We start from the raw sequence: 18,308 nt of genomic DNA on the forward strand, positions 1-18,308 counted from the left end.
TCACAGCTTGCACACTATTCTTCTCTCTCACATTCACTCCACACAACATATCCAACCATACTATCATTGAGCTCTCTTAGTATACATGTGAACTGAGATGATTAACTCAATAATTACCAAGAACTATTGAATTCAACAAAACTCTGTTCAGACACTTGATTTGATCCAGATTCAACTCCTTGACTTGATCTTCCCACTGACTGCACTTCATGAAGGATATTTCCAATGTTAATCACATTCTAGAAGTTCCCTGACCTTTTTCGACCTTTACATGGAAGGTTCCGAACAAAAAACCATCAGTAAAACACATTAAAACACTTGAGATGCACGAGGAATCCGAAGAAAATCAACCAGAAAGGCTAACACTTCCTTTACTCTACAAACCTAAGTTATAACGCTATTCTCTAAGCCACAAGCCGAGTTACCCTTGTAGGTTGTCTTTAGGAGATCGAGTTACCCTGTTTTCTTTTGAAAATTGCAGCATCAGAAGTCATTCTCCAACGAGAGGCCCTAAATGGCCAACCTGAGGCTAGCCAGGGAAGATTTGGAGAATCCATAAATCATGTGAGTCACTGCAAAAGTCAAGGCGAAGGTAGAAGCCTTGTGAGCTTTGACAAGAGCCAGGATGAAGGAGCTACTAGTGGATGCCTGGTGAGTCATGCAAAATCCAAGGCAATGTCTTGTGAGCTCTTTGAGCAACAGTCAAGACTCAGTCTAGCAAGAGTCCAGACGAATGAAGAAGTCCTGTGAGCTAGTACTGGCATGTGTGATGGACTCCTTGGCTTGTTGTGATGTGACTACCTAGGACCTAGCCCCTCCTAGGTTTACTCCAACAAGTGTCCAAGTTGTAGTACTAAATGATCGCATGGAAAAGACCTTCTTGTGTCTAGGGAGAACAACTTAAGTTGTTGGCCCCTCTCTCATGGAGTCTTTTAGAAGAATCATGAAGCTTATCCAATGTCAATCTAAGATTAGATCTGGGTGCTCCATTCTAGCCAAGAGAAATGATAAAAGGACCAAGAGAACAATTTGCTACACAAGTCATTTTTTGCAGTTTTTCATTGGCACATAGGTTTTCTGGGGGCAAGTTAGAAGAGTGAGCATAACTTGAGCTACAGAGGTCTAATCAAGGTGATTCCAGTTGGATTTGGAAGCTAAGACAAGGGTGTTCCTAGATCCATAGAACACAGTTGGATTCAGGCTTTAAGGCAAACATCTACACTGCTAAAGTGACACAACCTGATTCTGTCAAATTTTTGCAGTGCGCTTAAGTAATCTCCAGATCTACTTCAGACAAGCTCAGATCTAGTCCAGGTTGCTTCAGATCCAACAGTGAGAATTTAAAGTACTCACATTCATATCCAACAGTCAGATCTAGCAAATCTGAGTGATAAGCAGACAAATCTAGCAGATGTAAGTGAACAACAACCAGATCTAGTGCAAATCTGAGTTTCTATAAGGCTGAAAACCGCAGTTTTGAAGTGTCCTTATAAGTTTTGATCATTTACAATAAGCTGATTTAAAGAACAGAATTTTATGTGTACTTGAAAAGTTTGTTTGTTTCTGTTGTTTATATTTTCCAGCTATATATGTGACTGCTACAAGTTCAGAATTTTAATTCTGTTATTGAAGTAATTCAAGATTTTGTGTTATTTGATTAAGAAACATAGGACAATAATCATCTTGAGTTAAGAAAATTTTAACATTTTTAGCCCCATTCTTGCATCTGATCAGCTCCAAACTTCCAAGACTTGTTTATCTACTTGTTGAAGCACCTCCTATCCCTATCCCTGTAAAACCTTTGAAAACCCATGACAAGCCTCCAATAACCATGACAAAAGCCTCCAAACATGTGCAAGTATCAGGTCACCTCCATCTAGTAGGTTAGCTCTTACAGAGCTTGTCCGGCATCTTCAACACCTGTAGGGCCTCTTGCACCATCTTCAGAACCTGTCAAATTTCCTCCAACACCTATAGATTCTTTTCCAGCTCCTATGCATCATCAAGAAGTAACACACATGACAATTCCGCATCATGTCATTAACATGAAGACCTAGTCTGCCAAACTCCTCAACATGATCAACATCTTTAACACCTATAGCAGCATTATCAAACTGTCCAAACACTTCCAACACCTATAGCAGCATCATCAACACGTCATCAACATCTGCTACTAACTTTAGGATATCTCTACTCAAACGCAATTGTGATGCTTCTTGGCTGAGAACTTTAGGATATCTCTACTAACTTTAGTACACAAACGCATCGCCAGAGTTAACAGATCCATGAGAGGCAGTTAAGCACTTGCCGCGAAACACACGGGGATCGCTGGTTTATCCAATGTCCAACAGTAACATACGCATTAAAGAATGCATAAGAGGAATCTTTTTATGACATGCTTTTATTAAGTGTAAGAGAGTGTAAGAGAATCTTTTATGACGTGCTTTAATGGGTGTAAGAGAGAGTAAGAACATTAATGGGAGTCTAAGAGGAATATGCCATGCCAATAATGTTAGTGTAGCAGAACATTATTGAGAGCCATGATTGAGTGACTTGAATATCTTTTTAATAATAATGTAATAGTATCATAAGAATAATAATAATATTGATGATTAATTCGAAATAGAACTATTAGGATTGATTGATGATCACAAGGGATTTTCCATCAACAATACTTGATTGTATCATAAGAATAATAATAATATTGATGATTAATTCGAAATAGAACTATTAGGATTGATTGATGATCACAAGGGATTTTCCATAAAAAATACTTGATTACCAATTGACGCAAGCTGATTTACTATCTTGAGGCTTTCTAATTTCAGACTTTTTATTTTTAGAAATTCATACCTGAACTGTCAAATTTTCAACAATAACAACCATTGAACACCTTGTTATTAGCCCCTTCCTTTGCCTAACAAAGTTCCCCTTTAGACCACTGTTGGTTATCCCACTTTAGTAGCCTTCTGTCAACCTTAAATTTGTTCAACCATGGCCTAACATAGGCCTCAGCCTGCGGCCCCTCACACTAGCCCCCGGCTGAGCTTGATCTGCTGTTATATGCCTTCGGCCAACTCTTTCCACACTGCAGCCCTATTCCTAGGGCTAATACACCCTGCGACTGCCCTTATAACCGTATACAGACCTGTAGTTGGTGTTTCTCGGCCTTAAACCAGCCTCAGCCTATCGGAACACGTCAGCCCTGTTCTCCCAGCCTTGGACTATCCTCTAATGCTTGCTGCCAGACTTTCGCTCCTCCTTTAACATAGAATGGTTACCAACAGACCTCCAAACTAGTCACATAAATCTACCTCCACTAGGATAGTCAGTGCGGCCTCTACCAAACAGAGAGGCTGCGACTCTCTAGGGCAGATCTCTTGCTCATTAGGCGCACAGTTTTGGAGCAAGAGCATCTCCCAAAATCCATGCTTGTCGCAGCATTGTTGGGAGCACACCTCTTGAGCAATCAGTTGGGAGCGCAATTGTGGAGCCGGAGTGCTCCCAAAACCCACGTTTGTGGTATCCTTGGTCCAATCCCTATACTAAACATTGTTGGCTTGTCACTTGTAATATTCTATCATGTCCTTGTGATATTGAATATTTTAAATTTTTGCAGGGCTTGAGAAGGGAAAGGGACTACCCCATAAATGTGTAGGTCAGGACTTTGGTATGAGAGGTTGTCAAGAACCTGCTACTGCATCCAAATCCAAAATTTGCCAATTTTTAGAAACTTTGAAGGGGATGTTCAATGTATTCTTGGCAAAGAATTATAATTGGCATGTGGTCTAACTTCAAGCATACTGGTGTTATCTTCATGAGTACAATGGCTCAATATATATTATATGCCTACCTTTGATTATTACAACGATGACCTATCTTGGTATGCACCATTCACGCTTCCTCATAATGATTCATTGGACTTAATCCAAAGCCTCTCTATAGGCCTTCAGAAGTGTTGGTATGCACCATTCACGCTTCCTCAGAATGATTCATTGGACTTAATCCAAAGCCTCTCTATAGGCCTTCAGAAGTGTCATATGTTCTATTCCCATACATCACTATTTCAAGTTTCTTCCTGTTCATTAGAAAATTGAAGAAGCTGGTGTGAGTGTGACTAGATTGCCAATGATCCCAAAACCACTCTATCAGAAAGGGGAGTTAGTTTAGCTCATTGATATGACGCTAGGCAAGAATATGAGCTTGTAGTCACGACACATGCAGGTTGCATGAGGAGGAAATGAGATTTTCAACAAAATATGGTAGGAAACCTAATTTTTTGTTTGTGATGTATATATGTGACTTAATGTTTAAATGGTTTTCTTATCATTTGTATGCAGATTCGTATCATTATAGAGTGGGGGATGTGCCTGACTGACTTTCACAAAGTGATACCTAAATTTCATTTTGTATGTAGATAGATTATTGTCTTGAGTATCCACTCAGGAAAGAGAAACCTGCCCAGCATCTCGAGACTTTAGACACAAACTAATGGGCTATACAAGCTATGCAGACACATCCACAATACCTGGTCACTATGTGCTCTATTGAAAGTTCTGCTTCAACACCAAAACAAAATCAGTTGTAGTCCCCTCTTGGCTTTTGAAGATTGCTGTCTATGGAAAAATTGTTGATTTTTGTGTATCACCAAGGTAGAGCTAAAGATACATCTATCGATCCCTTGGAAATAAGGGTAGTTTAAGAGGGATTCTTGGACCAATTGATGGATTACGTTCTCAGCCAAGAGGCATCCATCAATTGACACAAACCACCTCAATGTGTGAAAAGCACCCCCATGGTTGTGCTGCTAAGTTCTAGGGTCAAGTATTCCTACTTCAGCCTGCACCGCCTGAGATGGGCTGCCACATGCTATTAGTATACTGCTACTTATAGAGATAATTGTGTTGTATTAGTATATAATACTACTTATAGGAATATTTAATATGTGGTTGACTTTGTTGTGCCGAGAGAGGTAGTTTTTGACTTCATTGCACTGAGAGAGGGACTTTCTACAACCTAGGGAAGGTGTGTCACATCTGTCTGTATTGCAGCTTGCTGTTGTCAGCTTAAAATAATAATGATAGAATAAATTAGTTGAAAGATGGCTTGATAAACTAGAATATTTTTCCATGATGATAAACTAAAGACTATGTAAATATAAAAGCGAAAGATATTAAAAAATTAAAACAATAATTTCTACAGATCAAAAAATTATGGTGCTTGGGAGAAGGATTGAAGAGGATTTGGTGAATCATTTTGTGGTGGTTTAGCTTGTGTCATTTTTGCAGTCGCATGGTCTGTTACTTTCTAAACTGTCAACATCAGTGTTGAAAAATTTGGCGATAAATTGGCGTTTTTTAGAAAATTGCGATTTTTTTCAGCAAAACGATAAATTGCCCCTTAAAAATTGCAAATTTTTTTCATAAAAATCACTATTTTTTTTCCAATTTATCGCCACTCAACAGGAAAAATTGCCAAGCCAGCGTGAAGGGCCAATTAAAGAGCTCGATTTGTCTTGTTTCTCACTCATTTTTTCTAAGCTGTTGGAGAAGGGAGGAGAAGGGTTTTTGGGCATCTTTGTTGATTGTGGAGGAATCTAGGTAGCCATCACCAATCCACCATCAGTTTTTTTTTGCAAGGGGGCGAGCTTCATTTACCAAAACTGTGGTGAAGTTTCCATTGACAGGTATGTATCTAAACCCCACTATCTTAATGTTTTTTTTTTCCATGGATTTTTGTTTGCTTACTTGCCTCTTTGTTTGCCTATCTGCTTGCTTACATTTTGCCATGATTTTCATGTCCATAAAACAATGTAAGGGGTTTTTTTTTTTCTTATTCTTTGCTTCTTTAATTGTTTTTTCCTCTCTAATAGAAATGGGATAGCCAGCTTTGAATCAATTTGTTTTCCACCCTCCTATTCTCATTTTAGTTACTAATGCTCTAATATAATTTTGCTAAATATTTGATAGTTGATCTATTAAATCAACAGGCTGTTATTTTTTCGAGTGGGGGTTTAATGACATTTTCTTGTGTTTGTTGTGCCTTAGGTGCTAAATATTTGATAGTTGATCTATTAAATCAACAGGCTGTTATTTTTTCGAGTGGGGGTTTAATGACATTTTCTTGTGTTTGTTGTGCCTTAGGTTTGAATTTTGAGGATGTCCACTTCCATTACAAATATGCCAAAGACTTTGGATCCATTTTGGTAGTATGGGGAACCTGTAGGTGACCACTGACAAAAACTACATTGCAAATTATGTGGCCAATTCATGACAGGAGGGGTTTTCAGGTTGAAATTCCATCTAGCCAAAATCCCTGGCAAAGAAGTTGGGATTTCTAAAGAATCTAGCTGAGATATTATGAGAGCCGTGCATGATGCAATTAATGCAAATGCATAAAGAAAGTAGAGACCACTGCAAATAAGGCATAACAAGCAGTTAGAGCTTTAGGGCTATCTACCATTAAGGGTAGTGTGTCATGTTCCTTTTGATGGTTTCCCTTGTGGCGTGGTTAGGATGGACTTCCAGGGTTGGAGGTAGCTAGGCCACAGGAGTAAGTTTACTCCATCAGCAGGCCCAGGGGCTTTCTGGGGTTTTGAGGAGTTTTTATGGGGGTCTGGTGGTATTCGCTTGGCGTATTCCATCATCCGCACAACTTGCCTTTTGTTCTGTTGCATTTCAACAACTTTCGGGAAATGGGGTTATTATCAAGCGTAACTCAATTAATTACGCTTAAGGTGACATTCCAGGAAAAATACTTGACGGAACACCTTAGTGTAATAGCTCGTTGGAACCAGAATGAGAAGATCTACAGGATGAGATGGTGGGAAGTGACTTTTAGTGGCCTGAGGAGGGATGGTGGACGATTTACCATTTTCCCAAATTAAAAAGGTATTTTAATTAAAATAAAAAGAGGGAAAAAGGTACTAAGTGATTAAAGTAATAATAAAATAAGACTTGTAGAGGGGTCCGTCAGATCTATAAAGAGGAGGAGACCATTTGAGGATATCTTGGATTTGTGCATTGTCTTTGTGTGAGAGGTTTGAGAACATAGTTCTCTACTCCAATAGCCCCAGGATGGAAATCCTAGGGTGATTTAGTGAGAGTTGGGCAATAATCTATCTCTTCCCTTGGTGGATTCATTCAGGTGGATTCATTCAGAATCCACAGGTGTAGTGATTGATTTCCTATTTCAGTTTGGAGGCCGACATCAACATTATAGCATATCTTGGAGGGCCGTTTCCAGTTATTGCATTGGCATATATTTCTATATAATAAAGCCGAATTTTGTTATTGTTGATGTATTTCTCATTGTTCCTCATGTTGTGTTATTTTTAATGAGATTGCCGTATAATTTCTGGGTTCATTGTTTCTATCAAATTTCTGGTGTTTTGGTTATGTTTCTTGGTGAAATTGTGCAGAGTTAAAACCTACATGAAGTTTTAATGAAAATGCCCGTTTGGGACATTACAATGGTATCAGAGCTGTGTGTCTTGCTAGCCTGAGGGTTTCTTATTGCAAGATTGATTTTGAACAAAGATTCGAGCTCGATGATTGCGAGTGATTTTTCAGATTGATTCTCAAAGAATTGGCCGAAGTAATATTTGCATGCAGGTGTGGAATTGCTATGTAGTGTTCAATTCAAGGAGGTTGAATTCCAAATATTGTTGGGGCCAAAATTCCTTTTCCCAAAGGGCCGAGAATATCATTAGACGAGGGACAAGTTCTCTGGTTTAACATAGCCAAAATTATTAATGCATGAACATGATTACGACGAGATTGTTGGGGTTATAGCTTGATGAGTTAGTTCAGTTGACTTAGAGCACAAGGGATCAAATTAAGGTATGACTAAAGTGAGACCATTGTCAAAACTTGTGCAATGATATGCCGTGTACATGTGATCAGTAGCCGAAATATTGTGCGTGGTATACTCTGGTGACATAATTTTATAATCCGAGACACAGTGCGCTCAGGTTCAGGCCTTACACTTGTAACAAAGATTGCATTGATTCATTGAGGAGCCGCTGCATAAAGGAAGCTGAGACTAAATAGAGCCGAGCTGCATTTCTTATTCCAGGGCGAGATCACCTGTGCGCTTGTGATTTGATGTGAGGACAAGTGCTGCGCTTGCTAATTGTTGAGGCTTGTGCAATTGTTCTCTGGAGCAATCAGAGTAAAGTGACAGTGAGGATTCTTGAAAGACCAGCCTGTATTCTCTCACGTAACTAGATTTCCCAGAGGGAGTCGGTTAGTGGTGGATCCGTGGTGTGTGCTATCAAGAGACAACTCTGACGCAGCCACTAGTGGACATGGGAAAGAGCGGGCCGAGTCATGAGACAGTGGACACAGAGATTGCAGTGCGAGTGGTGTGGCAAAGGCTGAGTGTAAATCACTGTGTAAGCAATGACCAAATCACAAATTGATCTATGCACAAAGCATGGTCAACTGGGATCAGATTTATGCTTACATGATAACCGCATTCTAAAAACGCAGATGGAATGCGAAGCATGATGTGCACGAGAAGTTGTGGCAAGCTATCTATGCGTTGAGGAATGTGTTGGTTTGATTGGATGGTTGGGCGTAATGGAATGTAGTAATTTGCCTTGAATGTCCAAATGTGTAAATGCATTAAATTCTGGTCGTGGTGCATTCCGGTCTCAGTGATTTTCAGTGTCAGACTAAGATTGGATCAATGCATGTTGGATCTACCTGAGGAATTGAGCTGTTGCGTGAGCAAGTCTCCCGCCAGAAGGTCGAGATTATTTCATCAATTGAAGACTGATTTTATTGCTACCACGAGCCAAGAAGCGGTTAGCATATAACTTGCAGTGCGTTGAAGTGTAATTGCCAAATTGATGATGGATGTTGGACGAATGTGTAGTCCGAATCAAATTAAATAAGCAATGCGAATTGAAGACCACCTGTGTGCAGAGAATATTGATCCGAGTTAGTATTGGCAGCTGTGTAGACAAATGTGCAAACCAGTAGCAGAGGCAGAGTAATGATATGTGTAAATGATTATACCTGTGCGTTTGACAGAACATTTGTGTGATTACAGGGATCAGAGTTGCTGCAATAGATCACAATTTGGAACCTTTGACTAACTTATATGGGATCGTCTTGGTACAATGTAGAGGGAAAATACTTGTGGCATATTGAATTGCAGGGCAACTATCCTTAGAATTGTGACAGTGGTTGATCCTGGGACACTTGTAGCTGAGTATTGATTGTATTCCAGAGTCCAGAGTCCAGACCAATGTTGCACGAAGCGGGGACGTTTTTTGGAAGCGGGGAGGCGGAAGCGTCATTTTCCAAAAATCTAGAAAGCGAAGCGTCTGCTATATATATATATATATATATTTATTTTTATTTTTTTATTTTTTTGCATTTATACTCAAAACAAACATCCCAAATACCAAATTAGTTGTAGAACACATGAAAACATGCATATTTTTGCATAAATCAAGATGGATATAACATCCATTGTACATTAATGATTAATTATTCGAGCATCAACCATTTAGATGCATCAACCATCTAGAATCTAGATTCTTCTCCTCTTGTCTAGCCTTTGCCTCTACCTCGATTGTCTAGGGATATTAGTCAACATTGCCCAATTTTGATCAAACTACCTAATTCAAGACTTATAATATGGTAGAAAAAGCTTAACATGCTTGATCGATGATTTTGACTTGATTGAAAGATAATTGTTTGCTAAGGGCATGCCGCATGACAAAGGAGTTCAACAATTAACACCACCAACACTAGGGTACATATAGGGCTTGGTGCTCTTGATTAAATGCTAATCACATACCTTCATACTTGATATAATCTAATGAAATGCCACAATCCCATTGATCTTGAATTCCTGAAAACTGTTAAGTCTGCTAAATTTGGAATAGGATATGAAATTCTATTTTCTCCATATGAAGTCCAATGAGGCTGGAACCACTCTCAAACATCCCGAGTCATTTCATGGTAATGTTAAAAATTTAAGTAAAAGGTGTAAAAATTTCTGTTTTCCCACCCCGGTTTTCAGTTTCTCCTTATTTCTCCCATGTAGTTAAATGCCCATTCCCATAACCATACATTTAACAGACTGAAAAAAATAAATATTGCTGAAAACACAAATTCTGGAAATTTTTCAGAATGCTGGAAATTGCAGAATTAAAAATCAGCAATTAAAAAACAGCCATTAAAACACATTAAAACACTGATATTTTTGGTCAACTTGACCCTGGAAAAACCCCCTACAACTCTTGGGGAAAACCAGTTTGAGAGCTCTTCTTTATTTCTGAAAATTGTCTTTTTACAGTGAGAATTATTCAGCAAAAAATCAGCAAGCAAATTTACAACTTATCTCCTTTCCCGTGCCTCACAGCAATCTGGAAATTACAGCAAACAGGACAGCAATAAATGCTGTACGACCTCCGTTTTGTGTGCAGAAAAATCAGCAAACTGCTCCTCGATTTTTGTGCAAAAATCTGCCTTTCACTATGTGCTGAATCAGCTGTACAAATCTGCTCAACTGCTGCCTTGGAATGTGTGCCAAGCTGCTGTCTCCTTCTCCTCCCTGCTCAGAAATCTCTCTTGCTCTCTTGCTCTCCTTCTCCCAATCTGCTCATGAAAGAATGAATGACCTTTTCCTCCTTTAATATAACTCCAAGTGACTTTTGGGTGATCCAAGTGACTTTTGGGTGATCTCTAAATCCAATGGCTGAAATAGATTTAGATCAATGGTTGAGATTAAATGCTCATTTAAATCTCACTTTCTATTTTTTAATTCACCCCACTTTAATAAAGACCCACTTAGTCATTTATTTCCAAAGTCACTTTTCCTTTCTAATTTTTCATTGACTTTATAAAAGTCACTTTAAAATTAGACTTAATAACTTTATCACTTAAAGTCACTTTTAAATTAGATTTAACTTTATAAAATTATAAAGTCACTTTAGGAGAAAAATTAAATTCTTTTGGACACTTTTCCCTAGGCCAAAGATCAAAGCCTAAGGGAACCACCTGTCCTCCGGTACCAAATTTCAACACTCCCTCTTACCGAGGAAGGTGTTCCTCACCACACCCATCTTGTCTCTGAAGTAGACATGCTTGCCCCGTGGTAAGGCTTTGGTAAGGATATCTGCAACCTGCTCATCAGTGGAAATATACTCAAGCTTCACAGCTCCCTTCTGAACATAGTCTCTGATGAAATGATATCTGATCCCGATATGCTTTGACCTGTCATGAAATACTGGATTCTCCGTGAGTTTAATGCAACTCTGATTATCACAGTAAATCACTGAAGGTCTCAACGGCTGACCAAATAAGCCAAACAACATCTTGCGAAGCCAGATGGCCTCACAACTAGTTAGACTGGCTGCCATATACTTTGCTTCCGCTGAACTCAGTGCTACTGACTGCTGCTTCCGGCTGAACCATGACACTACTGCTGAACCCAACCCAAAACAACACCCTGAAGTGCTCTTCCTATCAGAAGCACAACCTGCCCAATCAGAATCAGTGTATCCTGCCAATCTCACTCCATCTCCCTGCCTGTAGTCCAGACCATAATCCACTGTCCCCTGCAAGTACCGCAAAATGTGTTTTGCAGCCACCCAGTGAACCTTCCTAGGCTCACACATAAACTGACTCATCGTGTTGACTGCAAAACAGATATCTGGTCTAGTGTTGACCAAATACATCAAGGAACCAATCAGCTGCCTGTACAATGTGGGATCCACCAACTCGGAATCCGAAGCATGAAGCTTCTTCCAGTTGGTGATCATCGGTGTCGACATGGGTCTACAATCCTCCATGTGGAATCTGCTAAGGATGTCCACAATATACTTCCCCTGCCCCAGGAAGAAATGCCCCTCCTCCTGCCACACCTCCAAACCCAAAAAGTAATGCATCAAGCCGATGTCCTTCATCTCAAACTCCGCCGCAAGATCTCTCTTGCAGTGCTCTATGAGTCTCTCTGCACCTGTAATGATCAAGTCATCCACATACAGCACCAGAATGAGAGGCTCCTCACCAATCACAATAAAGTAAAGGTTCGGATCTGCCTCACTCTTTGTGAAACCCATCCCCTGCAAGTATGCATCTATCCTGGAGTACCAAGCTCTGGGAGCTTGCTTCAGGCCATAAAGGGCCTTCTTCAATCTGCACACATGGGACTCCTTCCCATGCACCTCAAAGCCCTGTGGCTGCTCAATGTACACCTCCTCCTGTATGAAGCCATTGAGAAATGCGGTCTTCACATCCATCTTGTGGATCTTCCAACCCATCTCTGCTGCTATCGATATAATGGAGCGGATCGAAGTATATCGAGCCACGGGAGCGAAGGTCTCCTCATAATCAACTCCCTCTACCTGGGAGAACCCTCTAGCCACAAACCTCGCTTTGAATTTCTCAATGCTGCCATCTGCAGCATGCTTTACCTTGTAAAGCCATCTGGAAGTAACCACGGATTTGCCCTCAGGCCTCGGCACCACCTCCCAAACATCATTCTTCATGATAGAAGAATACTCCTCCTGCATGGCCTCTCTCCAGACCTGCTGGCTAGCTGCCTCCTCATAGCTAGAAGGCTCAGAGTCAAGGATGCTGGTAACCATCGCCATATAGCTACAGAACCTCTCAGGTGGTCTACTCTCTCTGACCGGCCTCTTCGGCTCAGCAACAGATGTGGCATCTCTCAAGGTGTCCTGAAGCCACTTGGGCTTCCTCTTCCCTGAGCATGCTTCTCCCATAGGAGAATGAAACTCCTCCTCCTCATCACCATCAGTAGCCTGAACTCCTGACTGTCTGTCTGCTGTCCTCCTGCCTGCACCTGAACCTGTAGAAGCTGAGGTACCGTGTGAACTGTCCATCAGTGGACTCCCTAGTGAACTGCTCTGTGAACTGCTCTGCATGCTGCCCGGAGCACCACCCCTCTGGCTCGATGAGCCACTGCTCACTGACGGACCTGACATCCTCATAGATGTACCTCCGGATCCTCCTGATCCCTGCCCACTGGATCCTTGCGACTGACTCAACTGCTGCTGAGGGTCTGGCTGATCCAGATACTCTAACTCCCGTGACCTCCTAAAGGCCCTGTCCTCCTCGAACTTCACATCCCGTCTGACAACAACTCTCCTCTGTGCAGGAATGTAAATCCGAAAGGCCTTTGAGGTCTCACTGTAGCCCACAAAGATACCCTTCTCTGCGGTGGGCTCTAGTTTGGTCCTCTCCTCCTTGGGTATATAGGAGTATGTAATGCATCCAAAGATATGAAGATGACCAAGATCAGGCTTCTTCCCAGAGAAAGCCTCCTCCGGAGTCATGTGCCCCAAGGCACGATGCGGACTCCTGTTCTGCAAGTAAACAGCTGTGTTGCAGGCCTCTGCCCACAAGAACAATGGCAACCCCTGATCATGTAACATAGCTTTGGCAGCCTCTATGATGGATCTGTTCTTCCTCTCCGCAACCCCCTTCTGCTGGGGGTTGTAAGGAACAGTGAACTCCCTCCTAATGCCTGCCTCCGCACAATAGTCAACAAACTCTCCAAGGGTGTACTCTCCTCCATTGTCCGACCTCAAGGACTTGATCTTTCGACCTGTCTGAGTCTCCACAAGAGCTCTGAACTCCTGAAACCGCTTGAAGACCTCACTCTTGGTCTTCAAAAAATAAATCCAGGTCCTCCTGGAGTGATCATCAATGAATAAAACATAGTACTCATACCCACTCAAGGAAACATGAGACATCCGACCGCTCACATCGGAATGAATCAAATCAAGTATCCCCGTCGCTCTGCTGTCACTGCTGGGAAAAGGGGATTTGGCAAATTTGCCCATCGCACAACCTCTGCAAGTATCAAAGTGATCAGTACTGAAATCTGGCACACCTGTAGTGATCTCCCGCAATGTCCTCAAGGCTCCATGATACATATGTCCCATCCTGCGGTGCCAAATCTCACACAGCTCAGAACTGCTAGCTCTGCTGTCGGTACTACTGCTCAATGCCAAAAGGGGCTGAAATGCAAACTTGTACACCTTTGCATGGCGTACACCTATCACTCTAGCTGAATCAGCTGGAGTGTCCCTGGGATACATCAACACCTGTCCTCCCCTGAACAGTACCTCATATCCTCTGTCCTCCAAAGCTGAGACGGATATGAGGTTCTTCCTCATCCCTGGCACATAAAGAACCCCTGACACCTTCAAGGGAGGTTTGGACTCCCTCTGAAATGTCACTGTCCCCACCCCGACTGCTCTAACAACTCTGTCATCACCGAGTACTACCTCAATATCAGTGCCACTCTCTGAAAGCTCTGAGAAGTACTCACGGACTCCTGTCATGTGACGTGAAGCCCCACTGTCCACATACCAAATACCTGTAGATGCTCCGCTAATCGAGGGAAAAGCATGCTCCCTCTGAACCTGTGTGGTAGGTGATCCTGCACTAGAGGACTCACATGTAGTGAACGCAAACTCCCGGTCAAAACGACCTGCAAAGTCCTCAATCTCAGCTGAAGCTGCCACGTCCTGGTTCTTTCCCTTCTTCTTCTTCTTCTCCGGACACACAACTGCATAGTGTCCCATCTTTTGACAATTCCAACACTTCACCTTGGAATAGTCCTTCTGTGTGTTCCCCGGTTTACCTTTACCTTTGCCTTTGCCCCCACCACTGCTTGTGGAAGCCTGCTTCTTCCCTTTGCCTTTCTTGCCTCCTGCCACCAGTGCTACATCCTCATCCTGCTCAACTGGCTTGGCTGCCCCAAGCTGTCCTTTCCCGATCTCTGTCTGAATGCAATCATCCCAAAACCTCTCCCATGTGGGAAGGGTCTCACGTGCACAAACCCCATCAGCAAAGTTCAACCATGAACGGGGGAGGCCATTCACTGCAATACGCACCAACTCAGTGGATGGAATGGCCTCTCCAATCGCTGCCAACTCATCTCTCACATTGGTCATCTTTGTGAGATATCCAGCTGCACTATCATTACCCATCTTAATGTTCTTCAGCTTCTCCTTCAGGACCATCTTCCGGTTCTCATTGGTACTCTGGTAGAGATTGGACAATGCTGTCCACATCTCATGGGCATTGCTCTTTCCTCTCACATGAGAAATGCAATGGTCTTTGATTCCGTCTAGAATCAGCCTCTTACCCTTATTGTTCTTCTTTTTATACTCAGCCAACTGAGTAACATCAGTGGGCACAACAACAGGGTTCTGTGCGGTATGCACCATGATATCCCAGACTTCTGCCTCCTCAAAGATACTCTGCATTCTCTCCTTCCAAACACTGTAATTTGTATGCCCATCCAGCCTATCCTCCACCCTCAATCCCAATGACATCCTGCTGTCCTAAAACTGAAAAATAGCACTGCTGTAGTAAAGATAAAACTGCTATTTATGAAAAAATCAGCTTGCTGGAATTTTCTGAGTGAAAAATCAGCAACTGTAATTTTTCCTTTTGCTGTCCAAAACTGCCCTTCAGCACTCAAGCTCTGATACCATGTAAAAATTTCTGTTTTCCCACCCCGGTTTTCAGTTTCTCTTTATTTCTCCCATGTAGTTAAATGCCCATTCCCATAACCATACATTTAACAGACTGAAAAAAATAAATATTGCTGAAAACACAAATTCTGGAAAATTTTCAGAACGCTGGAAATTGCAGAATTAAAAATCAGCAATTAAAAAACAGCCATTAAAACACATTAAAACACTGATATTTTTGGTCAACTTGACCCTGGAAAAACCCCCTACAACTCTTGGGGAAAACCAGTTTGAGAGCTCTTCTTTATTTCTGAAAATTGTCTTTTTACAGTGAGAATTATTCAGCAAAAAATCAGCAAGCAAATTTACAACTTATCTCCTTTCCCGTGCCTCACAGCAATCTGGAAATTACAGCAAACAGGACAGCAATAAATGCTGTACGACCTCCGTTTTGTGTGCAGAAAAATCAGCAAACTGCTCCTCGATTTTTGTGCAAAAATCTGCCTTTCACTATGTGCTGAATCAGCTGTACAAATCTGCTCAACTGCTGCCTTGGAATGTGTGCCAAGCTGCTGTCTCCTTCTCCTCCCTGCTCAGAAATCTCTCTTGCTCTCTTGCTCTCCTTCTCCCAATCTGCTCATGAAAGAATGAATGACCTTTTCCTCCTTTAATATAACTCCAAGTGACTTTTGGGTGATCCAAGTGACTTTTGGGTGATCTCTAAATCCAATGGCTGAAATAGATTTAGATCAATGGTTGAGATTAAATGCTCATTTAAATCTCACTTTCTATTTTTTAATTCACCCCACTTTAATAAAGACCCACTTAGTCATTTATTTCCAAAGTCACTTTTCCTTTCTAATTTTTCATTGACTTTATAAAAGTCACTTTAAAATTAGACTTAATAACTTTATCACTTAAAGTCACTTTTAAATTAGATTTAACTTTATAAAATTATAAAGTCACTTTAGGAGAAAAATTAAATTCTTTTGGACACTTTTCCCTAGGCCAAAGATCAAAGCCTAAGGGAACCACTTGTCCTCCGGTACCAAATTTCAACAAAAGGATGAAAATGAAAAATAAAGGAGAATGTCACTTTTACTTTAAGAATTTAACATTACCATGAGGGAGCATCTGCTATATTTATATTTTTTTTGCCTTCATTCCTCACCCTAACCCAAGGTGGACCCACCCCCAACAAGCAAACTCACCTAAAATTAAAAAAAAAGATTGAAAAAAAACGATTTTCTAAACGCTTTTCTGGAATTGTACGGAAGCGTACGGAAGTGTACGCTTCGCCCTCCGAAGCGCCACGCTTCGTACTGCCGAAGTGCGCTTCGGAGGAAAGCTTTCGAAATTTCCAGGAAGCGTCCAAAATAGGCAGAAGCGCGCTTCCGGGGACACTTCCTGGATGCATCTGCACGGGACACGCTTCGGGCCTTGGAATCGGCAGGGGGGACGCTTCCTGCAACATTGGTCTAGACATTTACATTGCCCAGGTCATATTAGTTTTAGTAGAGGGTCCTTACTGCTGTTTCCAGAGAAACTAATTGCTAAAAGAGTATCAGAGTTATCAGTGCGTTGTTGCTTTATCATTGTACACATTATAGCAAAATGTTGATAGAATTGTCATTTCATTGTTGTAGTATTATACGGAGGCATCATTGTAAGGGTTTATATCAACATTTCTTTAAGGGCTGAAATTTACCCAAGCTTGGAAATTTGCTACAAAAGTATATGAGAGTTGTTGCTAGGGTTATTGTTGAACATAGTACATATATATGTTGTTTGCATGTGTTGTTAGTAAGGGGGTCTGGCGAGGCTTTTGTCAGTGAGTTTATTATTATGGACAGTGGCAGAATCTGTGCATAAGGAGAGTTGAAGAGTGCAGAGCCTGATAACTGTAGCAGAGCATGTAGAACAGACATGGAGTATTTAAAACGCCTCCTAAGTCAACACAACTATGCCGTAGCGGACTGCAAAATAGACTAGAAAACAAAACTGAACAACATACCTTTCTCCTGAGTGGTCCATAATATGCTACAACAGAGGTAGCTGTGGGACTTACAGAAGGAAAGAGAAGTTGGAAATTGGCTTTTTGTGCTTGGATCAAACTTGACGACTATGAAATCAGAAGATGACCTTCACACATTGGAAAAGATGAAATCTTATCTTTCCAAGGTGGATCAATCTAATTGGAGCTTAAATTGGGTTCTGGAGCCAGCTATGCTTGCATTGGTACAAGCCAGATTCTTGGAGCATCCGGGTGAGAGTTAAGCTTATAATTGCCTCCTTTTTTAGCGAAATTCTGAGGATAGTAGCACCCTTTCCTCCCTACATTGATGACATCATGAAGGTCTTTCAATTGATTGCAGAGTGCTATTCAGAGCTACATGACACCCAGAGCTCAAACTTTGATAGAAGGCTCGTAAACCTAGACACCATGGCCAAAATCAGATCCTATGTAGTCATGCTTGATCTAGAGCAAGCAAGATGATCTGATCCTTTAGATGTGCAAAATCTTCTTCAGCAACATCAGAGAGCATCACCCTAAGGAGGTTAAAGCGAACATGCAAGATATCTTATCTTCATTACTAGTTGAAGGTGACGTCATTCGCAAACAATTGCAAACAAAATTGTTAGCCATTTGGAGGAAGACACGGGGGTAGTTGAGCAAAACATGAGATTCTTCAGAAGACAACTAACTCAGGAGGAGCTGCGGAGGATTTGTGGTGACCAACCATGCAGCAAGAATGAGTTGAGGAGGAAGGGTCTTTGCTTCATCTACAAGGAACTTTGGGGACTTGGCCACTCATGCTTGAGTAACACAGAGGAG

The 18,308-nt window shown here is 41.4% G+C and overlaps 1 protein-coding gene across 2 annotated transcripts in view; it reads left to right on the forward strand.

Annotated features, from left to right (window-relative positions):
* Nucleotides 1-18,308, forward strand: part of LOC149233378 (uncharacterized) — an 87,606-nt gene that overhangs the window by 20,037 nt on the left and 49,261 nt on the right. Inside the window, exon 2 of one of the 2 annotated variants that reach the window (XM_089379736.1) lies at nucleotides 5,466-5,686. The exons of the other annotated variant lie outside the window; for it this stretch is intronic. The gene's annotated coding sequence lies outside the window, so the exon portion shown is untranslated. The remainder of the gene's footprint in view (nucleotides 1-5,465; nucleotides 5,687-18,308) is intronic. 2 annotated transcript variants of the gene reach the window in all.

This window comes from Pinus tabuliformis, chromosome J, assembly GCF_031772625.1.
Source record: "Pinus tabuliformis cultivar Carrire ecotype Pingquan chromosome J, CPIR1, whole genome shotgun sequence".
In the NCBI taxonomy this organism is placed as follows: Eukaryota; Viridiplantae; Streptophyta; class Pinopsida; order Pinales; family Pinaceae; genus Pinus; species Pinus tabuliformis.